This window comes from Temnothorax longispinosus, chromosome 4 (assembly GCF_030848805.1).
Source record: "Temnothorax longispinosus isolate EJ_2023e chromosome 4, Tlon_JGU_v1, whole genome shotgun sequence".
NCBI classification, from domain to species: domain Eukaryota; kingdom Metazoa; phylum Arthropoda; class Insecta; order Hymenoptera; family Formicidae; genus Temnothorax; species Temnothorax longispinosus.
Window position 1 is genome coordinate 8,427,947 of NC_092361.1, and position 18,185 is coordinate 8,446,131.

General features: G+C 34.9%; 2 pseudogenes; one reads left to right on the forward strand and one right to left on the reverse strand.

Moving 5' to 3' along the window:
• Window positions 1–12,122: 12,122 nt before the first annotated feature.
• On the forward strand, window positions 12,123–15,495 carry LOC139811627 (uncharacterized; annotated as a pseudogene).
• A 77-nt stretch (window positions 15,496–15,572) lies between these two features.
• On the reverse strand, window positions 15,573–17,922 carry LOC139811626 (uncharacterized; annotated as a pseudogene).
• Window positions 17,923–18,185: the final 263 nt, after the last annotated feature.

An 18,185-nucleotide genomic window follows, 5' to 3' on the forward strand; every position in this document is an offset into this window, starting at 1 on the left:
CTAATTAACAAACAGCTATAGCAACGTCGCAAGTGCATCTGATTAACTTACATGTAATGCGAATTGTCGTTACCTGTCTGATTATAATTCTTAATTATGGACTCGTGTTATAGGACCGTTCCATGCGAAAAATTTCTCGATCAATTTCATAGTTTAGATGCAGAAAACGTTCGCGAAGTCTTTGAAGCTTCCGAGAGGCTGCGAGCGAGCGAAGAATTGTTAATAAGTTCTAGTATCGTCGAAGAAAATCCTATTATCACTTTTTCTCGCTTTTCCTGACGGCCTTACTGACGTTTTTAGTTTCGCGAAAAAAGGAAATCACTCTCAAAGCTGCAACGTGTGTTCGTAATCTGGATTTATTAATTGTTATTGATTATCATTAGCTTTCTAACTTAATTTAATTATCACATCTATAATTAAACCAATCGTGTGCTGTTCACGTCGTAACTGTAATATAGACAAGAAATTATTTAATATAGCAAGACACAATTAAATATTAAATAAAGAAAAAGTTATAAAACTGCATATACGCTACTATAATAAAAGGTTAAAGCTCTCGCAACAACAAACAATTACAATATAGGCAAATGAGAGCCAAAACGCCGGTAGCAAGGCGAAAAATCTAACAATATTTAAAAAATTTATATAATCAAACGCTACTATAAATTTAATACGTATGACCGTTATTAAAATTGTAGGTCTCTCCAAACAAAAGATATTATCATCTATCAATTTAACGAGACAATTATCTCCCAAAAATCCGACAAGACCATTTCAATTGGCGGAATGAATTTCGCATGACAGTCAATCTATTCAATTTTCCTTTAATGCAATTATATCCCCATTACATTTCTTGCACCCACTATTTGTGAATGCAGAGCAGACACGCATGGTATGCGCTGCTATGCATTCCTCATTTTTTCGACGAACAAAATGTATTCTATTCTCTGTTTTATACCAGTCCACCCAGTGTTTTCGTAATGTGTTTTATCGTTGAACGTGCCAACGCAATACTTATGATCTGGCGAGAATATCATATACTGGCGCGTTTCGCACGCGAGCCAGCAGCAATCATCCCCGGCGCAAAAACGTCCGCACGCGAAATTTCGATCGCTGATTTCGATAAGAAAATGAATTTACGTTCAACGAGCATCATAATTCCATTCGCGAGTTTCTCGGAGCTTATAAAGAGAATAGACGATGAATCGCGGCAACGAATTTGCGAAATAAAAACGCGGTAAAGTTTCCAACAAACTCACACGATACGATACTTTTTAATGTATTATTTGATTAATGTATTTTGCAACTCAATCCGCAAGCGACCGGGCCTTTTTCGTATTAGGCAACAACTTCATGATTCTTCAACAATATCTAGAAAATGCGTTGGGGATTTGCATAAATGCCGCGCTTAAAGATGGATCTGTGTGTTCAAGCGAGAACATAAATCCGCTTACTATCAGCCAAATTCCCGACGAATTCCACGCTATTATCCTGCGCCAATTAAAATCTCCGCGTGGTCCGGCCAAAAAGCAAAATCGGCCGCGCGGTAACGATAGGACGAGACGCAAGAGCGACGAGATTTCGCGAGCTTAACGATCTGCGTAAATGCAAATTGCGGGACCGTGTACACATTCAGACCATAAATGCAAATTGTGCGGAAAGAACTGGACGTAAGATTACTGTATATACGTTTTCGCGGACGTTCAAGAAACCTGGCGCGCATTTAAATTATATACGCATCTATATCAAGTCGACGGCGTTTACAACGTTAAACGCGGTTATAAACGCATTGAAATGTGAATTTAAGTAATCTCTCTCTTGCGGGATTACAGTTGAATAAATGAGATAGTTTAAATCAAGAGAACACGTTGCATATACTCCGCAATTTGAAGCATGTCGAGTCTATTTGCGAAACACTATACTTATATGTGCACTGCACACTCGTATCCAAATGCGATTGTTTGATTTTCATCTCGTGTTTAAATTGAATGCGATTTTCATTTCAGATAAACAAAACTCATATTCGCACAGATTGTATTTAGCGCTAAATACGTAGCGATGTAACTAGTCTATCTCGTTAATAGAACCATCGTTGTTGGTTGAGCAGTATCTCCTATACGCAAATACATGTTACACAGGTGCATGTTCCATGACATGATTAATACCCTATAAAGATACAAGAGATATCCGACAAACAAATTCTGCTCTGTAGTTAGAAATTAATATAATAAAATTTATAATTAAAAATCAGATTGTATTTAACACTAAATAAAATCCATATTCACACAGATTGTATTTAACGCTAAAACGTAACGATGTAACTGATCTGTATCTCATTAACAGAAATATCATCATTGGTCGAGCAATATATCTCCTATGTTACAATTGCGTACTCCGTGATATGACTAATATTTTATAAACGCACAAGAAGTATTATATACTTTAATAAATTTTGGTTGAATTTATATAGTTAGTTAAAAATTAAAGTAATAAAATTCAAAGAATTTTTATCTAGAATTTTCATCAATAGATGCTAAGCAATTAATAAAGTTAAGTAAGTCAAGATTAAAATTAAAGGATTAAAGTAACTTATTTTTTATGTATAAATGTAAAAAAACAGGATTTAATACGCGTTTTAACCCAAATTTAGGAGTCATTGCGGCGAGCGATGCATCAGAGTGTGAACAGCGGCATACATTTTTCATCGGTCTCCCGATGCTTCCAAAAAGGTTATCTGGCACTCTTCCCACACGGTTACAAAGGCGGAAGATGCATATATAGGCGAACGAGAGGCATCGATTCATGGGGCTTAACGAAATTTCGTAAAATCGCCTTTGATGCGGTTTCACAGATCGCATAACCGCGACTAACGTGAATTAAAGTTATATATTTATAAATGTGCTTATCTATAAAATAGATCTCAAATAAGAAAATATTACGTTGCAAATATCGTTTAAATCATTATTTATCCTTGTATAAGCAAAGATTTAGCATAAATCTTAAATCTTTGTTATATAATTAAAATATTATTTATAATTTAAAGAAAAATAGTAAACTTATGATATCGATTTAATTTTACATTTAGTATTATATTTCACCATATCAATTATACACTCTCAATATAGACATCTAACAATCTTTTTCAATAAAAAAATGCAATAGTACAATATGTATATATCAGATATATATTTCATAAAATGCAGTGCATGTCGGGGCATATCGTTTTTAATCATTTACAGAACAATTTCAATACAAACGCTTTTATTCCCGATATTGGTGATATCGAGAATACTCATTCGCGTTGCGAGATACACAGAAGCGAAGCTTTTAACACGGATGGCAGCAATTTTGCGGCACTATATTTCTATCGTCTTATCGCGCGCCGTAATAAATTTTCGCGCGACGATTATGCGAAAAACGTCCAAAAATCGAACGATAAATTATCATTTTGCTGCCCTTGTTGGCAAACGCAATCCGATATGTTCCATTTATTTGGTCGTGCAATCTATCAGTAAATTACGATAAAATAATTCAGCATAAACGTGTGTTTGATCTGATGTATTTTTCAACAGTTAAACAAAAATCATTACAAGCGATAACTATAGCTATTTATTTAAAAGATATTTATAGATTTAACTATTTATTTATTATATATATATAGATAACATTTGTAGGAAAAAATTATTACTAATTGTTACTATTGAAAAATATCGCGGCGTTACATCTAACTCAATATCACGATTGTCTTGAATTCTACTAGTGAAAAGGCTGTTCGAGACCATGGCTTTCGGAACTCCTCGATATCTACGGTAAGGTAAATTAATGCGGGCTGGCTTCCTCGAGAAGAGTAAACTATACTAGCGTACGAATGGAGGCGACCCCTTTAGAGTTGAGGCGACCGGGCAATCAGGAAGTTAATTACGACAATGTTATGCAAAGGCGTCCGTCTTCTCTCGCGTTGTAATAACGCGGGTCGCAATCTATGGCGAGAAATTTTCCCTTTACCTGCGTTCGACTTATAACTAGTGCGACGGCACATTAAACGGGAAGTTTTGCCCCTTCTGCCTCCCTTTTCTCAGCTTCGAAATGCATAAATCCTCCAACTAATGTCATGCAATTTGTAATCCGCGGCAGCTTCCAGTACATAAAGTTCATATATTACACCTCTATGAATTACTCTACTTTCCGCGTGGCTCACGCCGCGCCGTCGCCCCGTTTTAGCAATCGTTAACCGCGATGAATTCCAATGTTTGTTATTTCAGCCACAATAACGACGCAACGAATAACGGTATTATTTCCTTCCATTTGCAATTTCTTAGGTGTATCACTGTTCTTTTGTAGCTTAACGATAATTGGCTTACACATCAGTAATGCGACACGTTAATATAAATTACATTTGTATACGATAATTATTTTCTTTTGTAAAGAGTCAAACCACAAATAATTAAAAAATAATTATTCGCGTTTGCGAGTTCTTTCACGTATTTTTATATATATTATTGTAACGTTATTTTAAATTTACTTTCTTGATTTTACCCAATATCATTTTTTACTAATGTCTTTTATTTTATATTATATTTTATATTTTAATAATCTCCATTTATTCAATAAATTCTGAAAATATAATCACATATATTGCTGCATTTTCTTTGAACGGCATTATCATCGAACGTCAATTGCTACACATTATTTCGATAAATTACGAACTAATGGCCGCGCGCGTTCTATTAAGAGCACTCTCTAAATACAGGAAATGCTTAGTGCATTGCTTCCACTTTCGCGAAATTGCGAAACGAGAAGATTTGCCGTTCGAAATGAGAACGTACTACGAGAACGAGGTGATGATTTCGAGTGTTAAGTCACTTCCACTTGTCATCGATCGATCCTCGAAGGATTAACGGTCATTCACACGATCCGTAGTCCGTGTCGATTCACATACGTCGACATTCAGTTCAGTGACCCATGACATCGTGTATTATGCATTCATAAACTTCCCCATCTCACCGTTTGCTACCTTTGTAAAAAAACTGTTCCGTTTAAAATGTTGAAATATTTGAAAGAAGAGTAGTTATATACACATATTCAAAAATTTATGAGAGAGAAAATTCGACGGATCTCAGTTACTGGCCATTAATATTTATACTTAATATAAAACTTTCTGCTGCCGATATTTTCGCTTGTTGAAAGCACGATTTGTGCTACATTAAAATTGTATTAATATAAAAACTGCATGAACTTCGAAAAAAAAAATCATAATTTTTCTTTCTTTTTAGAGCTTTTAGAGAATTAGAATGCAAATATACACGAGGAAACGTTTTATATCTAGTTCTTTACTAATCTATGTAATTTGTTAATGGAAATTATCCATAACTTAGTACAAGGAAATGACTACACAATTAAACACTGTGGAATAAATCAAGCTTAAAATACCTACATAAAATAAATTTTGGGTAGCTACCTATCTTGGCTGCAAGTAGAACTCGCTGTGGACTACCATCTCGGGGGAAATTTTTATAAGAAAAAATTCAACTTAGCTAAGAGCTGAACGTCCAAAATGGTCTTTAAAACCATTTTCAAATAAACGTAGATTTAAACGCAGATGTTAAATTATTTCTGAGACATTTAAGATAATATCGAGAAATGAATTAACAAGAATTACACTAAAATAGAAATTATCTTCCTTTGGAGCGAATATACACAAATCATATATTCTATCGTCGCTTAATACACGAAAGTATATATTGCTCGTAGTTGGTTACAAGTATCTTTTACGTCACGAAAATCTCGTGTAAAGGCGAATGAAGACGTGCGCACCCTACGGACGATACGACACTTCCGAAATAATAATCAAGTCGCACCGCAGTGCTTGCGCCTGCCATTCCATCTTCTCTTGGCATAGTTCGCTACTGCGGCGCAATCTGGTTAGCGCTCGACGACGAGGGAAAGTTACCCAAAGTTTGGTTCGCAAGGACCGTCATATTTTCCGGGTGTCACTCGTAACTCATTCCCTTCAGCCTTCCTTTAAGCGCACCGCATGAACCGGCTTGCAAAGACGAGCCGAGTTGGTGCATTATGTACGTTTCGTTAAAGCGACGAGCTCGCTCGTGCCGGAGACACGGCTATACGCGCGCGCAGAACAAGAAAGCAGTTCGCATTGAAGAGAGTCCTCGTCCGCCCAACTTCCCCTTTCTCCTCTTCTCATTGAAGAGCCGATGAAACTTATAAGAGATATTCTCGTCACACGCGATAACTAGTTCGACGGGACGGCGAATTCCAGCTGAAAACAGCTTCCCGAGCGTCGCCGAATCGTCAAATCAAAATCTTCGTCGGAACTTCAATCAGTAATTATAATTATATGCGTGAGAAGATGGATTGGAATGTTACAGTCGAATAATTTAATTAGTGAGAAAATACGAAGGAAACGAGTCAAAATCCGGATGTCACAAAAAAGGTTAGAGATGAAGCGAAATTACGTGAAAATACTTTCTAATTATAGTAAAATGGTCAAAGAACTTTCTCAAACTTGGCCCTTTTTGATCGGAAGATTTAAATGTTTCATTCATAATTGTAGTAATTTCGAGAATCTTTCCGAAATTTTTGAGTAAGTCAATTTCATGCGATATAGAATTAAATTATTAACTATAAAAACATAATAAATTTAAAAAATATATTAAATTATAATTTATTCACATAAAAGTAAAAGAAAATAAAAGAATTGATTTATGTTTAGTTATTATCACATACGTTAGAATCATCACAATTCATATCATAATTCATTCTCACCATTATTGTAATTAAATTTGCAACAAAAATAAAAGCATGAAAATGGTGAACTTTCTAGAGGCGAAAAGAATTTATCTGGCGAATCCTAGCGCCAATTGAACATGGGCGTTTTCATCATCCATCAATTTCTTATTTTATTTAGGTCGGAAAATTGATGTGCGCTCGTCCTTTATTTTCGGACTCGCAACGTTCACAAAAAGCTTCTTTCCAAGATCGATCATGCTCTATTATTTAAACTACGGTTACTATGAATAATATTTAAAAGAGCATATATGTAGTTTTACATCATCCTGATTAATGCAGATTTGTGGTAAACTGATCAATCACAAATCTAGAAACTAAAACTGTTTATCTTCAGCAATACTTTTACGTAAAACTGAATCTCAATTTAGAGAACGCATGTAAAATATATCAAAATATAATAAATATTTGTCAAAATATTTTCAATAATACTATTGTATATTGAATATTATTCTACATCAATATTAAATATTAATAATTTCCTATATTAATTGTATATTCAGAGATCAATATATAACCCCTTAAAATTGTTCTCTTGAAATTGCAGTACGGATGTGACGCCGGAAACGTGCGTGTCATAATTTTACGAGCTAAGCAATATAATGACGATAATTCTGATAATGTCATAGAGACGGATACGCATTAGTCCGGACTTGCATGCCATTATCTTGCTGCTATGTCTAGCAAACTGACATCATCAATGCAACACACGCAGTTCTCCCAAGATGCAATAGGATCTCCTTCATGCACAGATTATGCCCTAAGCGACAATAAACGAACCAATTAGGTTTGCGTTCCAAATGTACCAATAATACCAAAAATCTAATTCACGTTACGTATGCTATGGTAGTATAGATTTTCAACATTGTCAGTAACATTTTAGAACGCTTTCTTGATGAAATTCATACAGTTTGATAACCAACCAAAATTTTACTTTCGACATTATTATTGGAATTAGAAAATATCTCGATTGCTTTATGAACTTTATACTTATTTAATTAAAATAATCTTAAATAAATAATAAAATAATTTATAATTTATGAAATAAAAAATAAAATAATTTATAATTGCATTTTAGCACCTACTAAACTAGCTTTTAGCTAAGAAAATTCTTGAATTCTTAAAATAACAGTATGCTGCTATTTTAAGAAAACCTATAACACGAGGATTATAACAAGTAGAAAAGAACACGCATTGGTCCGCCATTGACAAGTACGCATTGTTCGTCAATTTCCAGAGTATTTTCGTGGTCATGCGATGTTTATGTCGGCACGGATGATATTAAACTCTCGGAAAATTCGAAGGTACTCGTATTTTTTCTGAGCTAGCTCGTTATAGTCTTTCTACAGAATAAACATTCACGTGCGCAAACATACGAGTACGAGTACATCGGAAACGTATTTGCGAAAGTGGCTGAAATTTGCAATCTCGTGCGCTTTGTAGGCACCGTGCTCTACCCCTACGCCCAATATTGTTTTTCATAACACGACGTGAAATGCGCGGCGATGACATCTGATCGTCGATCGAGAATCAATAAATGCCTATCTTATATCGGACACGAAAACATGCATTAACGCGCGGCACATCTGCGGTGCATAATTATAGGTCAATGTTTACAATCAATAAACGTTGCGTTCTACTGGCACGAAATTAGTCTTGAATGTTCGTTCTGCTGTGTACATAATCGCTAATAGTCATTAATTACCTACCTTGTCAGCAACGTATTATTGAATTATCGTTAATGAATCTGCAGTCGAGTGTTCGCTTTGCTTTTACACATTTGATAGACAGAAAAATTGCTCGACAAAGAAGTCACAGAATCTATTTCAACTATATACTTGTAAAGCAAATATACTGTGAAAAACATAATCGATAGTTATTCCCTTATCCTATACAGAATTGATATTCTACCTTATAAGATTACTAAACACTTCCCCGTCGCCAATTGTAAATTAAAACATCAATTATAGTTGGATATACAGATCACAGAATTTCATTCTAAAACAATTACTCCAGCCCAAGTCGGCGTGCACACATTCGATGTGCAGCAGAGTAGCATACAATCCGCTTATAACGCTGCAGTTGAAATTTCCTGCATCGAAACCGGCGAGCCATCAGCTCGACCATTATTTGTTCGAAGTCCTGTAGCGGCAGCAGGCGCATTTCGATTCTACCGGATTCCCGTCGCGACATTTACTGCGCGTATTTTCCTCGGCAGCAGCTGGCACAAGACCACTTTGTACAGCGCCTCGAATCATACGCGATGCCTCTACATACGCGAACGCGTGTTTCCGCGTCGTTTTCGATGCAAGAGTGCAGCATTAGTTTTAAGAAAACACCGAAAAGTTACTCGAAAAATTGCAAGTCTACTTCGCAAAGCAAAAATAAATGTCAAACTGTAGAAATTAATGGAATATTAAAAGGATTTTATAAACTCCGAAAAAGATGTATTAGCAGATTATATTTTACTCAACATCTTAATTGACTTATTTATTTACTTATTTTCGTATTAATATATAAAGCATAATTTTAAGCTGAGTTCTAAAATTAGAAACTAATTACGCGCTTCTTTTATTTTTTAAATATCTTGATATAATTATTGTGATTTTATTTTCTACATTATATTGCGTTAAGTTTTGTTATGGTTATTACGACAAAATGTGCAACGCGTTGATGTAATAACTGTTAGTATCTGATAATGTTCGACGCGATCTGGTTCTGACGGACGCCAACAGATGTAATGAGTTACAGCATAATCAAAGCCTTGGTACCGAAATGGTTAATGCACTGGATACAAGCGGCTCTTTGCAATGTATTGCTTGCGTGCGTGCTTGCGTACGTGCGTGCGTGTGTATATTCTGTTAAGTATATCCACCAAAAGAGCATTTTTAACAAACGTTTGCAAACATTTTTTGATCGTGCGTGCTTGACGTTTTCATAAAAAAATCTTCGTTTATAAACATTTGCGAACGTTCGCACACATTTTGCGCAGTTGGTGGATACCCACCTTAATGTTAGCCCCACAATCCCGCAACGGCTAGTAAACCTAAGGCTGCAATTTCACTATTCATCTGACGCTAGCGTCTAGTCAGTCACGTGACCTCTTTTTCGACGCTAGCGTCAAGAAAAGAAAGCTGGATTTGTTCAGCTTTAACTGCTTCAAGGCGCGTCAAGAGTTCGTTGTCGTCATCCGTGGGCGCGAAGGAATCGAGCGACATACATTGGAAAGGAAAAAATGTTTGACGAAGACAGGGAAGTAAGTAATATTGTTATTATAATAATTACACAGTTGTACTTTAATAATAATAATTAAACTTGCATGAAAGTATCTGTGGCTTCTCGACATAACCATGTTGTTTGAAATACAGGAGATGTCGATAACTTTTGGATGTGGCTACAGCCATCTATTGTATTAATAATATAATCTTGCGGTTCCATGAACGAATACTAGATGGCAGGTCGTTTCCGCCTAGTAACTATTGAAGGCGGACGCGCGAGTAACGCGACGCACAAAGTTCCGCTCACGCTAGCATCACGTGACAAGAGGGCGAGTGGAAGGGATGCGCAAGCACAAACGTGCAGAGAGACGATCCCGGCCATTCTCGACTATTCGGTCAAACGTGAAACAGTTCGAGTCACGTATCGGGTATTCGGCCACTAGAATCCTTTATTGAGAACATGTTCAAGTTCTGTTCAATAATTATCGCTTGTACCGTACTAATTATTCAAGGTATATTATTGCCCTTGTCGTTGCTCGTGTCGTTTTCAACGCTAATATCGTCTTTAACGCTTGTGTTGTATCAATCGTTCATGTTGTAATGTATTTCGGTGCCGTGAATTCTTACACGAGGCTGTAAAGATCAGTTATCATTCAAATTACGAATAACGTGTTCGAACATGTAAATGAAGAAAGAAGAACGACGTGTATTCTGGGCTCAGCCGAGCCTTTACTTGACGGAGGACATTCGAGCGATATATATTGGAAATAAAGAGCGGCCATCATTAACTTCGTTCCTTTCACGTGGCGAGACGAAATAGCCGCCATTATTCTGATTATTTGGCTCGCTTACAGCGAGTGTGTTTCCCACTCTCAGTGGTTAATTTTCCGCACAGATAAATGTCTGATTATCTATAAATAATTGGTGGATGCTGCAGATTCCACAATAAGGTAACATTTGAAAGTATAATATCAATAATTCGGTTCTTTCGTCAGATATGCCCCTGATGAAAGTGATACTTTACAATTGAGCACGTGTTAATTTGAATATTCGGTTACAAGACAATATTATTTTCTTATGATTCTCCTTAAGGAAGAATTCTCATGATTAATTCTGATTAATAAGAAAAGAAAACAAATTCTTATCTCGTGACGTCAATTCAGTGGAATTCTAATTAATAATTCTGATTGATGCGCATACAGGAATTAAAGTTATCCTGAAGTTATATTCCTTGTATTTCACATACATTAAAGACTTATATTTCAATTACTTTATAATATTCTAATAATTATATTGCGAATTATTCATTATATAGTATTACGTTCATGCGGTGGTGAACTAATGTGTCAATAAAAGATTGATGCATTATTTCCCAGATTATACAAATTGTATTTGAAGTGATATTCTTGTATTAATTGAATTATGTTTATGTTTCCGACGATCCTTTCTTTAGAAAAGAATAACTAATTCTGAACTTGACTACGTCAAGAGAGATTATAAGAAAATTTACTATGACTATTTTATTCTAATGAAGCTTTTATATGATAAAGAAGAGCCTTAGTAAAACTTCAAGGTCTATTAAAATACATATTTATAGAAAGGATTGTCTTATGATAACTATTTATTTGTTCTTTTATGCAATTATTGTATTCACATTGTATCTTATATTATCTCTGTACAATTTTGTTTACGAATACTGAGAAGGTTTTAGGGCAGTTTCCCTTCTCCTATGCAACAAATGTTGGTATTCTTTGGATAGTTCTGCCCACTTTTAACTTTTCTGGATTACATTTATGTTTCAAAGCCAAATGATAAAATTGATTGTTTTATGAATTCAGTAAATTAATTGTTCTATTTCTTATTTTGAATATCGTTTCTCCTTCTCCACCATCCTTAGATCACGCAACATACGAGGCGTGTACACATGTTAACGAAAATGAGTAAACAGCAACGGAAAATGCATCCTTATTTTTTACTGTTTTTCATGTAAGAAATATGTAATTGTCTCTGATGTGAAGTACTTTTATGTGAATCATAAAAATTAAATAATAATAATTATTTATAATGGTTTAATTTAAGCCACAGATATTTTTGTGAAGATGTTTAACTTAATCTAATCGTGTAAATTATGTAGAAAAATTAATTTATTAATTTAATTGTTCACATTACGCAACGTGCATATACACGTGCACATACATACATACATACACGTGCACATACACGTGCACATACACGTGCACATCACGTGCACATACATACACGTGCACATATACGTGCACACAACATGTATATTGTGATTTATATAATAAAAGTGTATAAAATAACATATATACGTTATTTTAATATTTTATAGGAATTAGATATGGTCCAGACTGTGGACTCTGTGAAATGATAATTTCCAGGAATGACATAGTCAATCATGCCTGTTTGAAAGGCTATACCAAATATTATGTTGATGATGCCACATTATATTTTTATCCAATGACAGGTATGTACAACACACAGTATAACTCTGATAATTATATTCCAGACGTAAGGTAGCATGACAAGAGTGAAAACACTAAACAAACATTTTATAAAATGCCTAAAAATTATACAAACTGTATATAATGCCTATGTATAATACTTTATTACAGATGACGAGCAAAATATCATTACGAAAAACATGGCTGGAAACAACGAGTTAACACTGAATCCCATTAATAAGGAAAATTTAGCTGGTAAAAAAAATACAGAGAATGTCTTGTTTGACCACGTTGCAATTTACCACAGCCACTCACAGCCCTCGGTGTCTAGAGTTTTTCCACTGAATCAGCTCTGTGAGTTTTGGCTGTGGTGAATCGCAACGTGGTCAATCGCGTCCCACCTAAAGCGGGACACACATTCTTTACACATACACATACACATTCTTTATACACATGTGCATAAAGAAATAAACCAATTAGTTTTCTTGTGCTTACGTATTATGCGTTATGCAAAAGTCTGTGTTCCCCGCTTAAGAATGCAAATACATTCGTTACATAATATGATGTAATAAATATATAATTATTTTTTGCAGAGAATCAACATTTAAAAAGGAACCTCCCAACAAGATCGAATATTCTACAAGGAAAAAAAAATTGAAAACATGTATGTCATTCGACGAAGAGGAACTTTTGATTCTGGAAGTGCAAAAACGGGAACCACTATGGAATTTCCAATCAGATGTCAGGCAAAGAAGTGCGAAAGCGACTAGAAAACTGTGGCAGGAAGTTTCCGATGCATTGGATGGTAAAAATAAGAATTTTTTTTAAGAAACTGTTGCTCTTTTCTTCCAGCAACATTATTTTTTTATAATGACATTTTTTCAAGGTATAATTAGTCCAGAAACGGCCAAAAGCAAATTTAAATCTTTGCACGATACCTACAGGAAAATTATTCAATCCGAACAAAAGGCGAGTGGATCTGCAAGGGCACGTACCACTCGATTGTGGCACCATTATAACAATATGGAATTTTTACGTGACTCGTGCTTGGTCAAAACGTAAGTTTGGTTTTTGTGTTTATTAAAAGGACACATATGTATTACATAAATTTTAATAACAAATTTTTTAAAGTAAACGTACATACAATACTAATATGCAATAATTGTATCAATATCGTTCTAAATGTTAGATAATTAAAGAATCATGAAATTAAAAACAGGGTTTACAGATGTTTTTTTATTATAGGTTACACATATGTTTATAATTATTTATAATTACATTTCAGCACAGCATCAAATATTTCCAAAAGTGCAGATACATTAGAAGAATCGGACCAGTCATTAGAAGTAACTGCAAATATTCGATCAGGTATATAACATTAATTACATTATATATAACATTATATACATTTTTCTTACATATAGATATATTATAATTATTATTCTTTATTATATTTCAGCAAAAAGATCAGGCAATCTCAACGAAAAAAGTGCCATTGAGAGAATTGCTAATGCTTTCTGCGATGCTTCCAACAATGATGACATTGTTTTACCGCCGCCACCTCAGCCTGACGACGTCGACTTGTTTTTAAATTTGCTGGGATCCCGAATTCGTCGTTTATCCGAAGCGCAAAAGCAAGAAGCATTTCAAAAACTTTTGCAACTATCGTATGATATGCTGAAAGAAAATATATAAAACACTGGACATAGGAATCATACGTTCCTTCACGACCCAGGCGCCGGCGAGATTAAATCGGTGATAATGCAGCAGCGGAGAAGCGTAGATGCACAAGCACAAGAATAAGAAAGAAGGGTTCGTCCTGGCGCGGTGTCCATGATCCTTTCTCTCCATCTTCGTGGCGCGGTGGAGGAAGGAGGACGAGTTATCATTAAGTGAAATGCCGTGTCCACTATCTCTTGGCTCTCACGCAATCCCCGGCACTGCTTCTTCGCGGTGCCAGGATTTGTTTTCTGCGAGTCCCCGGATATCGTAGCGGAGCGGCACGTCGGAACGGGATAATCCCCTTCGCCCCTGGATCACGAGAAATTCTCTGCGAGGGTTATTAATAAGGACGCGAAGTCCTCGGGTCTTATATATACTACTGCCAGGGGTTACGTGAGATAATATCGTGGAGAGTATCCTCTCAGCACCTTTCAACGCATCACGGCTCATTTTCATGTACTTACCATCCACGGTACTCCCCTCGCACCGTGCTTAATTTATTATGTGCTCGTGGCATTTGTTTCCGAAACTATCTTCGCATTTGCAAGCAAATTTCATGCTAATTATATTTTCTTCTTTCAATGTTTATTTATATATTCATATATTTCTCTCATTTAACGTATCGGTTTTTAGTTAGTTTTTAGTTAGTTTAGTTTGTTTTCATAGTGACATGATTTCAACGTGCATTATTCGGATATTGTGTGATTTATTTTGAAAAATTAATTTTATTTGATTGTTTTCTGGGATTGGCAAAAGCTTGGCATAGCTTTAATCCTTGTGAAATTTCGAAATAATTTTTGTTAACAAGGGCTTCCTGCCCCGTAGTAAGTTAAGTTTTAGATACGCAAAAAAATTATGGAATATTACTCGTTGTTTAATGTAAAGTGTATTTTACTTTCGTTTTTGTACCTGTACAAAATTTCAATTTAAGACTTAGTTTTTAAGATATCGAATGTCCGAATTTGATAAGTTGTTGGAAAAAGTATCGCGCACGATACTTTTCTTAAGAACGATTGTTTCGAAATTTCACAATTGCTGTATGTTTGCGTTAGTCCATTCCTTATCAGGCGGTTTATAATAAATGCGTTAAAATTACGCTATAAATACATAATAATGCTAATTATAACTACATTCGTCATGTAAAAAAATACTCTCGCAATATATAAAAATATTCGGCGATACAATGCTTCGGCTACCTTAAATATATTAAGTTATAATAAATAGAGAAAGACTGCTGTACAAAATACAAATGTAAAATAGTGCTCGGTTACTTAACATAGAAACATGCCTTTGATTCTATATAGTATATACAACCAGATTATACATCTTCTTTGTTTCAGTGAATTTGTTTTATGTGAAAAAAATAATTTTATACAAAAAAGCTAAAATACATGCTAAAATGCATATACGAACAATTCTACAACAAAATTATGATATCATTTATGCAAATATTATCCCGACAAAATGTAATTTCAAGTTATTCTTATTTACATTCCAACAAATCTTATCAATTAACAAAATTATTTCCTTAAAGATTTCTATTGGGCATCAACTAATTCTTGAATAGCAATCTTTACCCGTTTCCTTCTTTATTATAATATACGCGTACCACCTAGCGTACCACCGCACTGCCAAATCTATTGAAGAATATCAATTTATCAAAGAATATAAAATCTCATTAAACCAATATAAAATTTTTAGCGTACATGCTTGTAGTAATAAACCGACGTCATAATTTTAATATATTTGAAGAAATTTTACTCACTGTGAAGGATATCTATCGTTAGCGTTGGCTTATTTCTTAACAGTGCTCAAATTGCCAGGAAACTGCTCCTTCGCTATTAAAATAGTGGCAAAATTGATCTCGTATCATCATGGATTTACGTGAACCTAAGTTAGAACCACATTGACTTATATCCCGCAAAGCACCTTCATCAGTTACATCTGATCTTCAAGTGCCAGGTATGAAATCGTGTGAATTATCTGTATCAACTAGATTGGATGGTATATATTCATCATGGCCAATATCTGCAACTCGAAGCCAATTGTGTAAACAGATAATGGCTTGAACAATTTTCATACACGTGTCAACTGTAGTATCAATGGGACGCCTTAATATCCGCCATTGGCTACATAAAATTCCAAAGCAACTTTCAATCATTCTTCTTGCTCTACTCAGCCGATAGTTGTATATAATTCGTTCGTTACTTAAACCTCCTTTTCCAGGATACGGTCGAAGTAAATATTCTGTTAGTGGAAAAGCTTCGTCACCTACAAGCACGTATGGTAGAGATACTCCATCAGCTGTGATAGGTTGTGGTTCTGGTAAATTCATTTCCTTATTATGAAACTTTTGTCCCATTAGAGAAGATCGAAAAATGCCACCATCACTACGTCGACCATATGCTCCAATGTCCACAAAAGTAAATTTGTAATTTGCATCACATATTGCCAGAAGTACTATGCTGTGAGAATTCTTGTAATTGTAGTATGAAGAACCTGCATTATTAGGACACTGAAAGAACCATCGTAAATAATTATTATGTCATCAATTAAAAATGTTAAAAAGTAAGGTGTTTACTGATTTTACTTGTATTCGTATGTGCTTTCCGTTAATAGCACCTACGCAATGCGGAAAATTCCATTTCTCATCAAATTCTTCCGCTATGCGCGACCAATCTCCTTCATTCAAGGTACTTGGAAGGACTTCCTCATGAATGCAAGACCAAATAGCGTTACATGTATCGGTAATGATGTTACAAACTGTTGTTACTCCAATTAGATACTGATATGAAATTGATCTCATAGAATCACCAGCAGCTAAATATCTATAAAGTGTAATATGTTTAAAAGGCAAGTAATATTAAATAGATTAACACATTCAATGTGTTGTAATATATATAGTAATAGTACAAAGAATAAAAACAAACCTTAATGTCAAACACAGTCGTTCAGGAGCAGATATTGACTCACGAAAGTGTTCTGTCTACTCAACGAAGGCCCTACTATTTGTAGCAAATCTTCGAACTGTGTAGCAGTCATTCGAAAATAATTTTTAAACGTGCTGTCTTCCAAGATAATATTGGGAAATATTGCATGATAAAAACCATGCAATTTTCTATTTTCAAATAATGGTGCAACCCAATAACGTTTTTTGGTATATTTTCTTCTCTGTATTTTTTCCAACTCATTTATTATTGCCACACAAACCATTAAACGTTTTTTATTCTTTTCTCTTCTTATTATTTTAAAACACTTCCTTTGCCATTCGTAATATCTTTGATTGAATGACATTTTTTCAATGAGTATTAGTTAATAACCTAAACTCAACGGAACGCACCTTATTACTGCGCAATTCCAGTGCACTGTTTAACGCTCCTTTAGCCGTTTTGAACGCTAGCGTCATCCAGCGTCAAGCGTCAAGTGAAAACGCAGCCTAAGGGACCCGAATACGTCGGTTGCATATTAGATGTACCTCATCGCACGTGATAAACCGATGATATAAATTCTCTCTATGACGAGAGAAAAGCGCAATTAACGAAACACATAAAAAAAAAGAAGGGAACGAATTGGATGTATCACTATCGCATCATAATTCTCAATATTCGCGACGGGAACTGAACGAAATAGCCACACTCGCATTCCACATTTGAATACCGCGATGCATGCAACGCGTACGAACCATTTAAATGCTAAGCAGCAGACATGCACAGCTCGCGTTTAATTATTTTTCTTTTTGCGTTCCTGGTAATCCACTGTGTGGAAACATTGCGGAACGTTAAATGCGTTTTGTGCACGATGTCGTTAATTACTCCAGCATTTGCCTTCCGCCGTAATACTACGTGATAATCAACTACTACTAAATTCTGTAAAAAAAAAATCAAACTGAAAAACAAGAGAGGGCGAAATCAATCAATGAATCGAAATAATAGATTAGCTATTCCTGATGCTATATGCATATAACAAAATCCTGCAA